Below are 13,396 nucleotides of genomic sequence, written 5' to 3' on the forward strand. Positions count from 1 at the left end.
GTTGGAATGTTTAATCTTAATCCTCTCATGTTAAATCCCCGAAGATCAATATCTTATCTTAAATTTCCCATTATCTTTGGCACTTCCAAAATTGTTAGGCGAAATAGGCTTAGTAATGAATTCATCCTGAGTAAATCCCTCTTAGACCAGGCCGTATCTAGAGAGAGGGCTACCGGGTTTGATACCCCCCCCCCCTAATCCAAAAAAGGCTCAACTCATAAGAACGTAACTATGTTGCACATGAACAAAATAAGTCATGTGTTTTTCTGTAAACTCCCTCCAAAAAAATACCACCACCCTTAAACAAATATCCTGGATACGCCCTTGCTCTCAAGCACTTGAAGCAACATAGCCTACTGTGTCAAAACAACCTATAAAATAATTACCCAACAATCTAATCGCTTTATTCTATTGAAATACAGATTATTATTTAGGTTGATCACTTAAATGCTTGAACCAGGCCTTGGTAGTTAAACCTACTTTTAGTTCAAATTTTGCATTAACAGAAACATCAATACATTCTTCTTCTGAACACAAAAATTGCATATTCAACGGACCAATCTTAAAAGGGGGAGTTGCCAAGTGCCTTTTCTGGCAATCCACAAAATATCAGATCATTTGGAAACGGCGAAGTTAAAAAGGGAAACAAGATTCAGACGTTTCAAGGGGGATTTTTTTTTGGTTTGGGGGGGAGAAGTTGATAGGGGGTTACGTACGAGGATCTTTCTATGGAGGAATTTGTCATGAGGGAAGAGAATTTCAACGAAGGGGGTGCAGGACCCTCTAGCATTGTTAACAAAAAACAATGAAAAACTAAACATGAAAAGTTTTTCAACTGAAAGTAAGGAGCATCATTAAAACTTATAACAAACACAAATTATTATGCATATGAGAGGTTTACTTCCTCGTAATACCAAGCTCTTTAGGCTAAAGTATTTTTAGTAATTTCAACTATCTATTCTTTGGACTTTGTGACTCAGGGGTCAATCTTAAAGAATTGGGACAAAATTTAAACTTTAGTCTCAAGAGAAAAGTATTGACGAGGGGTTGAACCCCGTCATATACACAATAAAAGCATACGAATATGGAAGATCGTTACGTTAGTTACCCAAAAAAAAATATACAAATTTCGTTTTAATTATTTTTGTGCGGAGAGCCAAGATCAAAACATGCATTAATTCAAAAATGTCCAGAAATTAAATAGAAAAAAAAAAAACAAAGCGACATTAAAACTTAAAACGAACAGAAATTACTCCGTATATGAAAAGGGCTTTTCCCCTCTACACCCAGCTCTTTACACTAAATTTTTTTTACTATTTTAAAAAGTAAAGTTAAGAGAAAGAGTCAAACTTTAGCGTAAAGAGCGGGCCGTTGAGGAGGAAAATCCCTTTTCATATGAGGAGTAATATCTGTTCGTTTTAAGTTTTAATGACGCTCATAACTTTTAGTTAAAAAAAATTGTTGTTTTTATTTAATAGTAGAGTAAGAAATAAGCTAGCCCGTTCTGTAATGTATTAGACGGCAATTTCCGTTTCATTGACGTTTTTTTGTCATCTTTATATTTTTCCTCTATAGCTTACAGTTTTTTCCTGGTCAGTTGTTTATAGTAAGTGTTTCAATTCTTATCTCATCACTAAGGGCTAAGTGACCTTTAGTTTTCCTGTCTGTTTTGTTTTACCACGCACGTTTTTATTCTGCCTGATGTATCCACTGCAATACTATCCTTTATATCTCTAAGAAATTTCAACTGTGTCTGGGGGCTAGCTGCCTTCAAAACTTTTTGTTTACTAAGAAAGGGCACAAGACCTTTAGTTTTTGTTTGAATGCACCCTTTTCCTATCGGATGTTAGTTTTGCCAAGCATTTTATTTCTTTGTGCCAGATATGTCAACTGCAATACTATCCTTTACACATATAAAAATATCAACTGTGTCTGGGGGCTAAAAGGCAGTCTGACTTAACAAAGCATATCAGAACAATAGGATTTTTTGTGGTGGTTGAAATTTCCACGTGGATATCACCTTTGCCAAAGTAAAGAACAAAAAATTTAGGTCGAAGTCGCAATACTTAAGCTGTATTTGAACTTGATAAAAATAATTATGGTTCCTCTTTAAATAGACGTTGTTTGAAATGTAAGCCATTATTGTTATTTTTTCTTTGAGATCGACCAGAGTACTCCTTCTAAAATTTAGAATATTCTTGGAAAATATGCGGGAGGGGGGGCAGATGCTATGGATATATAAACAACTAAATTATAAAGAAATTTGTCGGTAATTTTGAAGTAAACCTTGCCAAGGTCTTATACGTTGCCAAGAAAATTTATCGCTGGCAATTAAATTTGAAAGTATGTTTTTCTGGGTTTGCCTTGGATATTTGTTATAAGAAACTGAATTACAATTTTTTTTTTACTGAAAGTAAGGAACAACATTAAACCTCGAAACGAACAGAAATTATTCTGAATTATAAGAGGTTGCCCCCTTCTTCTTTACGTAATTCTTCTCGACGATTTATTTTACCAAAACGATCTTCTACAGCAGCCCAGAGGTCTCCAGTATATATATCAATTCAATTATGGAACTCCATCCCTTCGGATGTCCCTCTTTTTCTTTCTGCAAAGGCATTATTTCGTCGGGTCTTTCCAATTCAATAATTTTTCTCTCTCTTTATTAATCATTTCTTAATTTGTATGTCTCTTCTCTCTTTTAAAATCATTATCAGCTATATGTAAATCTCCTTCTAAATCTTCTATCTGTTAAATATCCTATCTATTCATTGTCCTTGTTGTGTTCCAGTGTATTTTGTTTTGTTTTTGTATATATTTTATAATAGTGTTTTATTCTTATTCTTTGTAGTCCATTACAAGTAAAGCTTCTCGGGGCCTAGTAGCCACTTTTCTTTTGTAATAGTTTTTTCTTTTAGTATCAATAAATTGATGGATTGAATGATCTTTGCATGAAAAATTCAGTTTGTAAAAGGAAAGTAAGACAATTAAAAAGAATTTCGCGCAAGAACTCTGTCAAATCCCCCCAATGTAAATTTTCCCCTAAAAAGTTAGTCCCCCGTCAATTTCTCTCTCCACAGAAAATTCTCGATATGAAAACCAACTACAATCACCCCACCACCACCCAAAAAATGTATTAACTTCTAAATAATAAATACGATACGTGAACAATGGGCAAATTTCTGAACTTACCCTCTACCCTCTGAACCAAAGCCCTCTCCCCAACGACATCGGGGGTTATTCTGTCCCTAAGTATATAGGTACTTCTGTATTATAGCGACCCCATTCAAGAAGTGAAGTTAGGTGAAATATACCAAAACAGGATGAAAACATAAAACTTTATTAACACAATTATAGAAACTACATAAGAAAATTCTTCTGTAATTTGTAAAAAATGTCTGTGATTCTTTTGTTTGTTTGTTTCTTGACTCAGGAAGCGGCTCCTTGGCTGAGGCGGAGAAGCCACGTAAAGAGTAGAAGAGCTTAGATGAGCAGTAAATCCATTTAGCAAGGGATGAGCAAAATAATAACAGATTTAAAAATGTTAAGGGTTCCATTTCTTTTAAAATAAAACAAAAGAAGATAAAAAGAAATAGTTTTACTGAAAATTAACTTTACTTAAGGTTGAGAACCCTTGGTTTTTATTTAAACTTTATAATTATAAGCGCCACGCCTGTTGCAACGCCTTTGTATGTGAAAATAAATGCAACACACAAAAAGACGGCAACAGGTATACAGACCTTACAGATTTAGTTTCGAAATTTACTGCTCAGCTCTCTTAATTTTCAACCTAGAAAAGAAAAAGGACGTTAATCGATTGGAGATAAAAGATAGTCTTACATTCAAAAGGTTTTTGGACAATTTTTGACGTAACACCTTAAATTAGGTATTTTCTTCTTGCACCACAATGGCTATCTATGACAAACAAATAAATTTTCAATTGGGGATAAATTCATTTATTTAGACAGAGAAAAAAAAGGTTCAAAATTCCAGATATTTCTATCATATATATACAGCGATCGTCATCAAAAAAATTACTATTGATTAATCAGTAATCGATAATCAGTAGAATGAACCTACAAATGATGATTGTTGTATATGTTAATATGTAGCTCAAATCACTCTGTTTTGTCCTAATTAGACGCTAATTCTAATTTTCTTAATTAGATGGTACTAATCTAGTCATGATTTACTAGGTTGCTGATACCAACAAATACAACAACAATCCATCTGAATAAAACGACTTCTGAAACAGTATGTTCGTTTAATTGGACCAACAAGAAGGTTTTTTTCAAAAGTACCAAACAGAATTCACTAAAAATATTTTTTCAGCCAAGAATTTCTTGGTGACCAACTGTGTGTAAGGAGTGACGTGGCTCAATAGTAACCGAAACCCTACAAAACTTATTTTCGAAGATATGAGTAGATATAAAAACAGAATTGGCTTATTATAATGATTCCAAATATGTAAAATTAATTATGTCTAGTGTCACCCATTATAAGCTAGAAGCCTGAAAAAATTTGCCGGATTTTTGGAAAAGGGAAACACCCATAAGACAGATAAATCACCCGATTCAGCGTATCCAAGAACCCAATTGAAGCAGTTTCAAACTCTCATCCACAAAAATGTCAAATTTTTTATTTTTCCAGAAGAAAGATCACGGATATGTGTTCATTTATTAGAGAATATCGGGAAAGGGCACATTTGAACGGAATTAAAGTTCTAGTGCCCTTTTTAAGTGCCCAAAAAGATTGGAGGGCAACTAACCCCCATTCCACTCCCCTACTTTCTCAAAGTTACTCAATCAAAATTTTCAAATAGCCATTTTGTTCATCATAGTTGAAAGGCCCAATATTGAGGAAAGAAAAAGCAAAGGGATTTGGCATTAAATTCTCAACGGGTAAAAAATCAAAAACCTGGACCATTAAATGTGACAAGACCCAAGAAACAAAAACTCACAAGAATTAAAAATAATAATTTGTTGGAAGAAAAACAAGTTTTTGTTCTAACACCTGAACATATATACAACCCATACCATCATGTAAGACTAGACCATTAAGGGCAGCTAATGCAAAGGGCATCGGCAAATTGTTTGAAGTAAAGAAAATCCAAAATGAAGAAGATAAAAAATGGGATTAGAAGATAAGCAGCAGCAATAATCAAAAACTTGTCAAAATTGAAAATGATAGCGATGAGAATGCAAATGATGATTCTTTGAAACCACCTGAACTATCAAACGTGATGAAACCAAGAAAACCAAAATTTACTAGGAACTACTTAATTCATTAAAAAAAAAAATTATTGAAAAACTTATATAAAATGCACCTTTGCATTTTTTGCATAGAGATGAGATGTTATCTATGTTATGACTGTTATATTTATTTTTTTTAATAAACCCCAGTGAACTGAAAAAAACTGAACTGGTTTCCTTGTATCTAGTGCTTGCACAAGCATTTGTATCCATGTGCTTGGATACAGATTGAATACAGAATATGAAATTGCCAAGTGATCTTCCTTTTTTATTTTGCGTTTGTTTTACTCATTTGTAACTCTTATAGAATTCAAAGCACAATATTCAGAAATTGATAACACAGATAGTCAGGATGACCATTTTCTATGCTACAAGCATTGACAAAAAATCAATTACTGCTAATATTTCTCATTCCTTTCACTTCTCCCAAATAGTTGGGTTAACCCCTCCCGCAATATCTCTTTTCTTTTATTTCTCTCAAATTGTTAGGTTGAACCCCCTCCCTGGGAGTTCTTATCCTCCTCGTAAAAAAACATTCTCCTTCATTTTATTTCTCTCGAGTTGCTGGGTTGACCCCCCCACCCTTGAGGTTTTCACCCAACTCGTAAGATTGTAATTCTCATTTCTCTCAAGTTGTTGTGTTGACCCCCCTCCCCCACCCCGAAGATGCATCCGACTCGTAAAAGAGTAATTTTCCTTTCTTTCATTTCCATCAGACGGTTGAGTTGACCCCCCCCCCCAGAGGTTTTTGTTCGCCTCGTAGAAGCGTAATTTTCATTTTTTCATTTCTCAAGTTCTTGGGTTACACCCTTACCCCCCTTATATTTTAGTCCAACTCGTAAAAATTAACAATAATGTATATAATTTTCTTATTGATACATTTTTTAAAGTTTGTGTTTTAACACCCCCTTAGCATAAATCCTAGATACTCTCCTGTTACCAAGTCAAACTTTTGTTTTGTTTAAAGTACCAGCGAGCAAAAATTATAGTTTTTTAGATGGATGTAATGGGTGCAGTCGAGATTCAAAGAGAGCAAAAATTATTTCTTCGTGGGTTATATAGCAAGTATTTATGACACTAGTGCAAGTAAACCGACTCATAATATGTCCCTATGTTTATAGGATTACGCAAAACTAAAGCTTAACTGATTACACAAAACAAAATAGAATTTTTTTTTTACAATGGAAACCTAAAGCCCCTTTGGGTGTTTATGTACCGAATAAACACCCAAATGTTCCTTTTTCCAACATTCCTTTTTCTTATGTTTTCAGTAAAGCGCTAGTTTCGTATAATCCTATAACCATTAAGAAATAGCATCAGTTTGCTTAGTTACATTGGTTTTTCAGATATACATTACACAGGATGCGAAGCAGAGCCTCCGCCAAACCATCCTTGGTGTACAAAGAAAGCCTATTAGAAGCAGAAGCAATCTAAAAGACCGAAATGTCACGACGAATAGTCTTTTAAACAGATTTGAAATTTGTCCCGAAAATCAGATAAAAACTTCCTATTTATGGCTTTCTCAAAAAAAAACTTCTCAGAGCAATGAGAATAATGAGAAGCAGAAAAACTTAAAAAAGTGAACTGTGACGATGAATTTTCAATAAAGCATAGTTGAAAGTGGTACCGAAAATCGGATAAATACTGCTCATTTGTGATTGTCTTTAAAAAAAAAAGAAGAACCTACAGTTCCAGGAATTTGACGTTGAATCCATGGAAACCATTGATAAGGATTAACTGGGCGCTGGTTAATCACCGGCGGCATATTGAACACATTATGCTGCGGCATATTGAAAGTCTGAGGCTGAAATAATAAAAATTAAATTTTTTAAATTAAAAAATAAAAAATTTGAATAAAAATGAAAAATTTAAAAATAAAAACTTATTTGTTCAAATGAAAATAATATTTATTCATAAAAATATATAATAGAGGGTCATTAATCATTTTTTGGATAGATTTTGTATTATATCACCAAGAAAGTTGCAGAACCAGGCAAATGAAACTTTCAGGAATCATCTCGAATATTAAATAATACTATAAAAACCAAGTTTTTCAACTGAAAGTAAGGAATAACGTTAAACCTTATAACGAAGAGAAATTATTACGTATATGAAGGGGTTCAACCCCTTGTCAATGCCTGACTCTTTCCGCTAAAGTTCTTGTTTTATATCACCAAGATTTTGTTTTATATCACCAAGAAAGTTCCAGAGCCAGGCAAATGAAATTTTCAGGAATCATCTCAAGTATTAAATAATAATAAAATAATGTAACTATTGGTATCATTATTGGTAATAATGTAACTATTGGTATCAAAATTCCGTTTTTAGAGTTTCGGTTAGTATTGAGCCGGGTCGCTCCTTGCTACAGTTTGTTACCACAAACTGTTCAAAACTTTCTTTAATCATTTAAAGAAAAAAGTGGATCCATATCGATAAAACTTTCAGTAGTTTTCATAATCAAACAGTTCATGTTAATGAACTGTAAATAAGAAGCGACCCGGCTCAATAGAAACCAAAACTAAAAATACAGAATTTTGATACCAATAGATACATCAAGAGTTTGATTTCTATGCTGATTTTAAATATATAACTATAGTCTTACCCATAAGAAGTTACGAGCCTGAGAATATTTACCTAATTTTCTAAAAAAGGGGAAAACATCCCCTAAAAGCCCTAAAATTTTAATTAAAGTCACACCATCATATTCAGCATATCATAAAACTCTACTGTAGAGGTCTTAAGATCCTATCTGCAAACTTCGAATTTTGTTTTTTTGCCAGAGGAAAAATGCGTGTTTATGTGTTGTTTTTTTTCGTTTTTTTTTTCCAGGGATGATTGTAACGGCCCAGTTGTCCTAGAATATCCTCAGATGGCTCATTTGAACTTAAATTTAAAGTTGTAGTGCCCTTTTTAAGTGAGCATAAAAATGGAGGGCAATAAAGTGCCTTCCAACACTTATTTTTTCACAATGACACCCGATCAAAATTTTCAGATAGCCATTTTGCTCAGCATAGTCGAAGAATCTAAAAACTACGTCTCTGGGGACGAATTAATCCCCAACAATCCCTGGGGGAACGGCTACAAGTTGTGAAGGGATGAACCTGGGTTCATCCCCCTCAAGTGACAAGGATTTTTGTACGAGCTTAGGCTACGCACCCCATCCCTCCTCGAAATAAATTGTTATGTAGGTACCTGCCTTAGATGAGTTAAAATTCACTTACAAATGCTCTTCCTGCAAAAAGAAAAACTGGTAAAATGGCTGTCATTGCGATTATACATTTAGTCATTGTGAACTTCTGACGAAAAATTTATACTGATGAAATTTCACAAAAGTACTAAATATATATTTTAGCAGAGATCAAATTTCCGTCAATGACGGAAGTTGTCTCTCATAAAAACAGAATATAAAACAAACTTCAAATGAATATTTGTTTTTGTTACCATAAAGTTAATAGTCACTGTAGCTAATTTATTCATTCCGTCATAAAAGAAACAATAGATAATTACTTTAAATTCTCCTTAAAAAAATTTTAAAACACTACCTGTGCGTATTTTCCAGCCTCTAGGAAAAGTCAATCAACGGGTACCAAATCTGCATATCTTAAGAGACCAATCAAAGCTTTGGCAACTAAACTTTCTGACTTGGTTTGAATAGCACTGGCACACTAAACTGCCATTAAATGTGTCATTAAACACTGTCACTCAAATCCCAGAGATCAGCCTAAAATAATATTTAATAAGGTTGATATCTCTTTTCAAATGTTTAAGCCTTATGTTCACTGTGAAACCTGCGATTTTGTGACAAGCCTACAGTCGTGAAAGCAGTACAAGGCTAACAATCGTAAGGATGCGATATTTACCCCATTGAATTCACTATTGTCAGATACATCCTTTTAACCAAGCAGAGTTATAATATTACTTGCACGTAAAAAAAAACTTATTGAATGTTTTGCAACCTTTTAAACATACTTAAAAAAAAAATGCAAGATTTAAAAATGGCTTAGGAGCGACACCAAAACTGTCACTGAAACTTATCCTTGTCGAAAAATTGCCAAAAATTGATTCAGTTATTGGCAGTAGAGGGCATCAAATTAAAAGAAAGAAAATGGGCAAGAAACAACAGAAAATAAGATAAAAGCATATAGTAAAGGACCAAACGGATTAAGCAAAATATACAGTAGTTTACCTTTAAAGGTGTAGTTGTCCTTGGTAAATTAGCGACAGCTAACATTTTTTTATTTTTACCGAAAAAATAACTCTTATCGGATGTTTTACTACCTTTTAAACATATTTAAACAGATGCAACATTTAACAAGAGCTAAGAGCTCATATGGCACTTCTGACGAGGTCGGAAGAGCCAAGTGCCAAGAACTCAAATGGTATGAGCTCTAGCAAAATTATGAGAATCAATAGATTGCTTTAAAAGGAAAATCAGAGGCTTAATGCCTGTTGGGATTTAAAATAAGAGCTCTGAGTCACGGGGTCCTCCTAAATATCCAAATTCATTAAGATCCGATCACCCATTCGTAAGATACCTTGTTTTTCACGCTTTCCAAGAATTTCGGTCTTCCCCTTCCAACTCCCATCAATGTCACTGGATATGATCAGGATTTAAAATTAAAGCTCTAAAGTACAAGATCCTTCTAAATATCAAATTCCTTTAAGATCTGATTACCCGTTCGTAAGTTACAAATACCTCCTTATTTCTAATTTTTCCAAAATACCCCCCCCCCCCAACTCCACCAAAGAAACCGGACCCAGTCTGGTTATGTCAGTAATCTATCTTAGACTTGTGCTTATTCTTTCCACCAAGTTTCATCCTGATCTCTCCGCTTTAAGCGTTTTCAAAGATTTCCCCCCTTCCTAATGACACTAAATACGGTCGGGATTTAAAATAAGAGATCTGAGTTTCGATGTCCTTATAAATATGAAATTTCATTAAGATACGATCACTCTTTCGTAAGTTAAAAATACCTCATTTGTTCTTTTTTTAGAATTAACCCTCCCCCCCCAACCCCCAAAGAGAGCAGATACGTTCCGGTTATGTCACTCCTGTATGTAGGACTTGTAATTATTTTTCCTACCAAGTTTCATCCCAATACCTCCACTCTATGTATTTCCAAGATATTAGGTTCCCCCCTCAACTTCCCCTTCACCGGATCCGGTCGGGGTTTAAAATAAGAGCTCTGAGACATAATATCCTTCCAAACATTATATTGCATTAAGATCCGATCACTCATTCGTAAGTTAAAAATACCTCATTTTTCTAATTTTTCAGAATAAACCCTCCTCCCCCAAAGAGAGCGGATCCGTTCCGGTTATGTCAATCCACCTATGTAGGACTTATGATTATTTTCACCGCCAAGCTTCATCCTGATCCCTCCACTATAAGCGTTTTCCAAAATTTTAGGCTCCCCCCACCAACTTCTCCCAATGTCACCAGATCCGGTCGGGATTTAAAATAAGAGCTTTGAGACACAATATGCTTCCATATATCAAATTTCATAAAGATCCGATCACTCCTTCGTAAGTTGAAAAACCTCATTTTTACTAATTTTTCAGAATCAATCCCCCCCGCAACTCCCCCAAAGAGAGCAGATCCGTTCCGGTTATGTCAATCACGTATCTAGGACTTGTGCTTATTTTTTTCCACCAAGTTTCATCCCGATCCCTCCACTCTAAGCGTTTTCCAAGATTTTAGGTTCCCCCCTTCCAACTCCTCCCAATGTCACCGGATCTGGTCGGAACTTCAAATAAGAGCACTGAGCCACAATACCCTTCCAAACATTAAATTTCATTAAGAACCCATCACCCGTTCGTAAGTTGAAAATACTACATTTTTTTTGTTTTTCAAATTAATCAGCCCCCCACTCCTCCCTCCCCAAATAGTCAAATCGGGAAAACGACTTTATCAAGTCAATTTATGCAGCTCCCTGACACGCCTACCAATTTTCATCGTCCTAGCACGCCCAAAAGCACCAAACTCGCCAAATCACTGAACCCCTCCCCCTAACTCCCCCAAAGAGAGCGAATCCAGTACGGTTCTGTCAATCACGTATCAAGGACATTTGCTTATTCTATCCACCAAGCTTCATCCTGATTCCTCCACTCCAAGAGTTTTCCAAGATTTCCCCCTCCATCTACCCCCAATGTCAACAGATCCGGTCGGGATTTGAAATAAGAGTTGAGACATGAATTCTTTCTAAATATCAAATTTCATTAAGATCCCACCACCCTTTCGTAAGTTAAAACTACTTCATTTTTTCTAATTTTTCCAAAGTAACACCCCCCCCCCCGCTCCTCCAAAGAGAACGGATCCGTTCCAACTATGTAAATCACGTATCTAGAACTTGTGCTTATTCTTCCCATCAAGTTTCATCCCGATCTCTCCAATCTCAGCGTTTTCCCGGATTTCTGTTTCCCTTCTCCAACCCTCTATGTCCCCAGATCCAATTCGAGTCGAAACTAGAGCATCTGAGACTTAAGATCCTTCTATATTTATCAAGTTTCATTAAGATCCGATCGCCAATTCGTAAGATAAAAATATCCCAATTTTCACGTTTTCCGAGAATTCCGGTTTCCCCCTCCAACTCCCCCAATGTCACAGGATCTGGTCAGACTTTGATATTAGAGCTTTAAGGCACAAGATCCTTCTAAATATCAAATTTCATTAAGATCTGGTCACCCTTTCGTAAGTTAAAGATACATCATTTTTTCGAATTACCCCCCCCCCCCCAACTCCACCAGAGAGCAGATCCGGTCCGGTTATGTCAGTCACGTATCTTAGACAGGTTTTTATTCTCCCCATCCAGTTTCATTCTGATCTCTCCGCTTTAAGTATTTTCTAAGATTTCCCCCCCCCCCAATGACGCTGGATCCGGTTGAGATTTAAAATGAGAAATTTGAGTTACCAGGTCCTTCTAAATAAGAAGTTTCATGAAGATCCGATCACTCCTTCGTAAGTTAAAAATACGTCATTTTTCTAATTTTTGAGAATTACCCGCCCCCCCCCCCCCCTTCAGTAGAACGGATCCGTTCCAATTATCACGTATCTAAGACTTCTGCTTATTTTTCTACCAAGTTTCATCCCGATCCCTCCAATCTAAGCGTTTTCCATGATTTTAGGTCGGGATTTAAACTCCCCGAAATGTCACCAGATCCGATCGGGACTAGAAAATAAGAGCTTTGAGACACGATATCGTTCAAAATATCAAATTTCATTGAGATCAGATCACCCATTCGTAAGTTAAAAATAACTCATTTTTTCTAATTTTTCAGAATTAACCCCCCTCCCAACTACCCCAAAGAGAGTGGATCCGTTCTGGTTATGTCAATAATGTATCTAAGACTTGTGCTTTTATCCCCCACCAAGTTTCATTCCGATCCCTCCACTCTAAGTGTGTTCCAAGAATTTAAGTCCCCCCCCAACTCCCCCTAATGTCACCAGATCCAGTCAGGATTTAAAGTAACAGCTCTAAGACACAATATCCTTCCAAACATCAAATTTCATTAAAATCTGATCAACGGTTCGTAAGTTAAAAATACTTCATTTTTTTCCGAATTAACCGGCACCCCACTCCCCCCTCCAAATGGTCAAATCAGAAAAACAACTCTTTCTAATTTAATCTGGTCCGGTCCTGACAAGCCTGCCAAATTTCATCGTATATATCAAATTTCATCGTATCTATATCAAATTTGAACCATGGCTAATATAGCCTATTTATTTGCGAAAATAATATGAAAAAAACTTCGTTTTCTTAAAGAGTTAAAGAGGCTGCGTCCCAAAGTCGAACCCTAAAACGTACAGGAATTAGGAGAGGCAGTTGGGGGGCTGCCGCCCCCCAAATCCCCCGCTTTTAAAGACTCTTTTGTACAGGTTTTTTTGTTGTGGGGGGCTGCCCTGCCGCCCCCTACTAATATAACTTTTAAATAACTGACCCCCCGCTCTTGGCTTAGGAAAGGCCCTCTTTTAATTAACAAAACAAAAAACCTGTACAAAAGAGTCTTTAAAAGCGGGGGATTTGGGGGGCGGCAGCCCCCCAACTGCCTCTCCTAATTCCTGTACGTTTTAAGGTTCGACTTTGGGACGCAGCCTCTTTAACTCTTTAAGAAAACGAAGTTTTTTTCATATTATTTCTGTACGT

General features: G+C 35.6%; 1 long non-coding RNA gene across 2 annotated transcripts in view; it reads right to left on the reverse strand.

Annotated features, from left to right (window-relative positions):
* Window positions 1–3,306: 3,306 nt before the first annotated feature.
* The window catches only part of LOC136033480 (uncharacterized), a 41,193-nt gene continuing 31,103 nt past the window's right edge, over window positions 3,307–13,396 (reverse strand). Inside the window, exons 2-4 of one of the 2 annotated variants that reach the window (XR_010618933.1) lie at window positions 8,795–8,973; window positions 6,940–7,056; window positions 3,307–3,790 (exon numbers count right to left, since the gene is read on the reverse strand). This is a non-coding gene — a long non-coding RNA (uncharacterized LOC136033480). Of the gene's footprint in view, window positions 3,791–6,939; window positions 7,057–8,473; window positions 8,702–8,794; window positions 8,974–13,396 lie in introns of those variants that run through there. The other variant, XR_010618934.1, reaches the window with a different exon arrangement.

The sequence above is a fragment of the Artemia franciscana genome, chromosome 1, assembly GCF_032884065.1.
Source record: "Artemia franciscana chromosome 1, ASM3288406v1, whole genome shotgun sequence".
NCBI classification, from domain to species: domain Eukaryota; kingdom Metazoa; phylum Arthropoda; class Branchiopoda; order Anostraca; family Artemiidae; genus Artemia; species Artemia franciscana.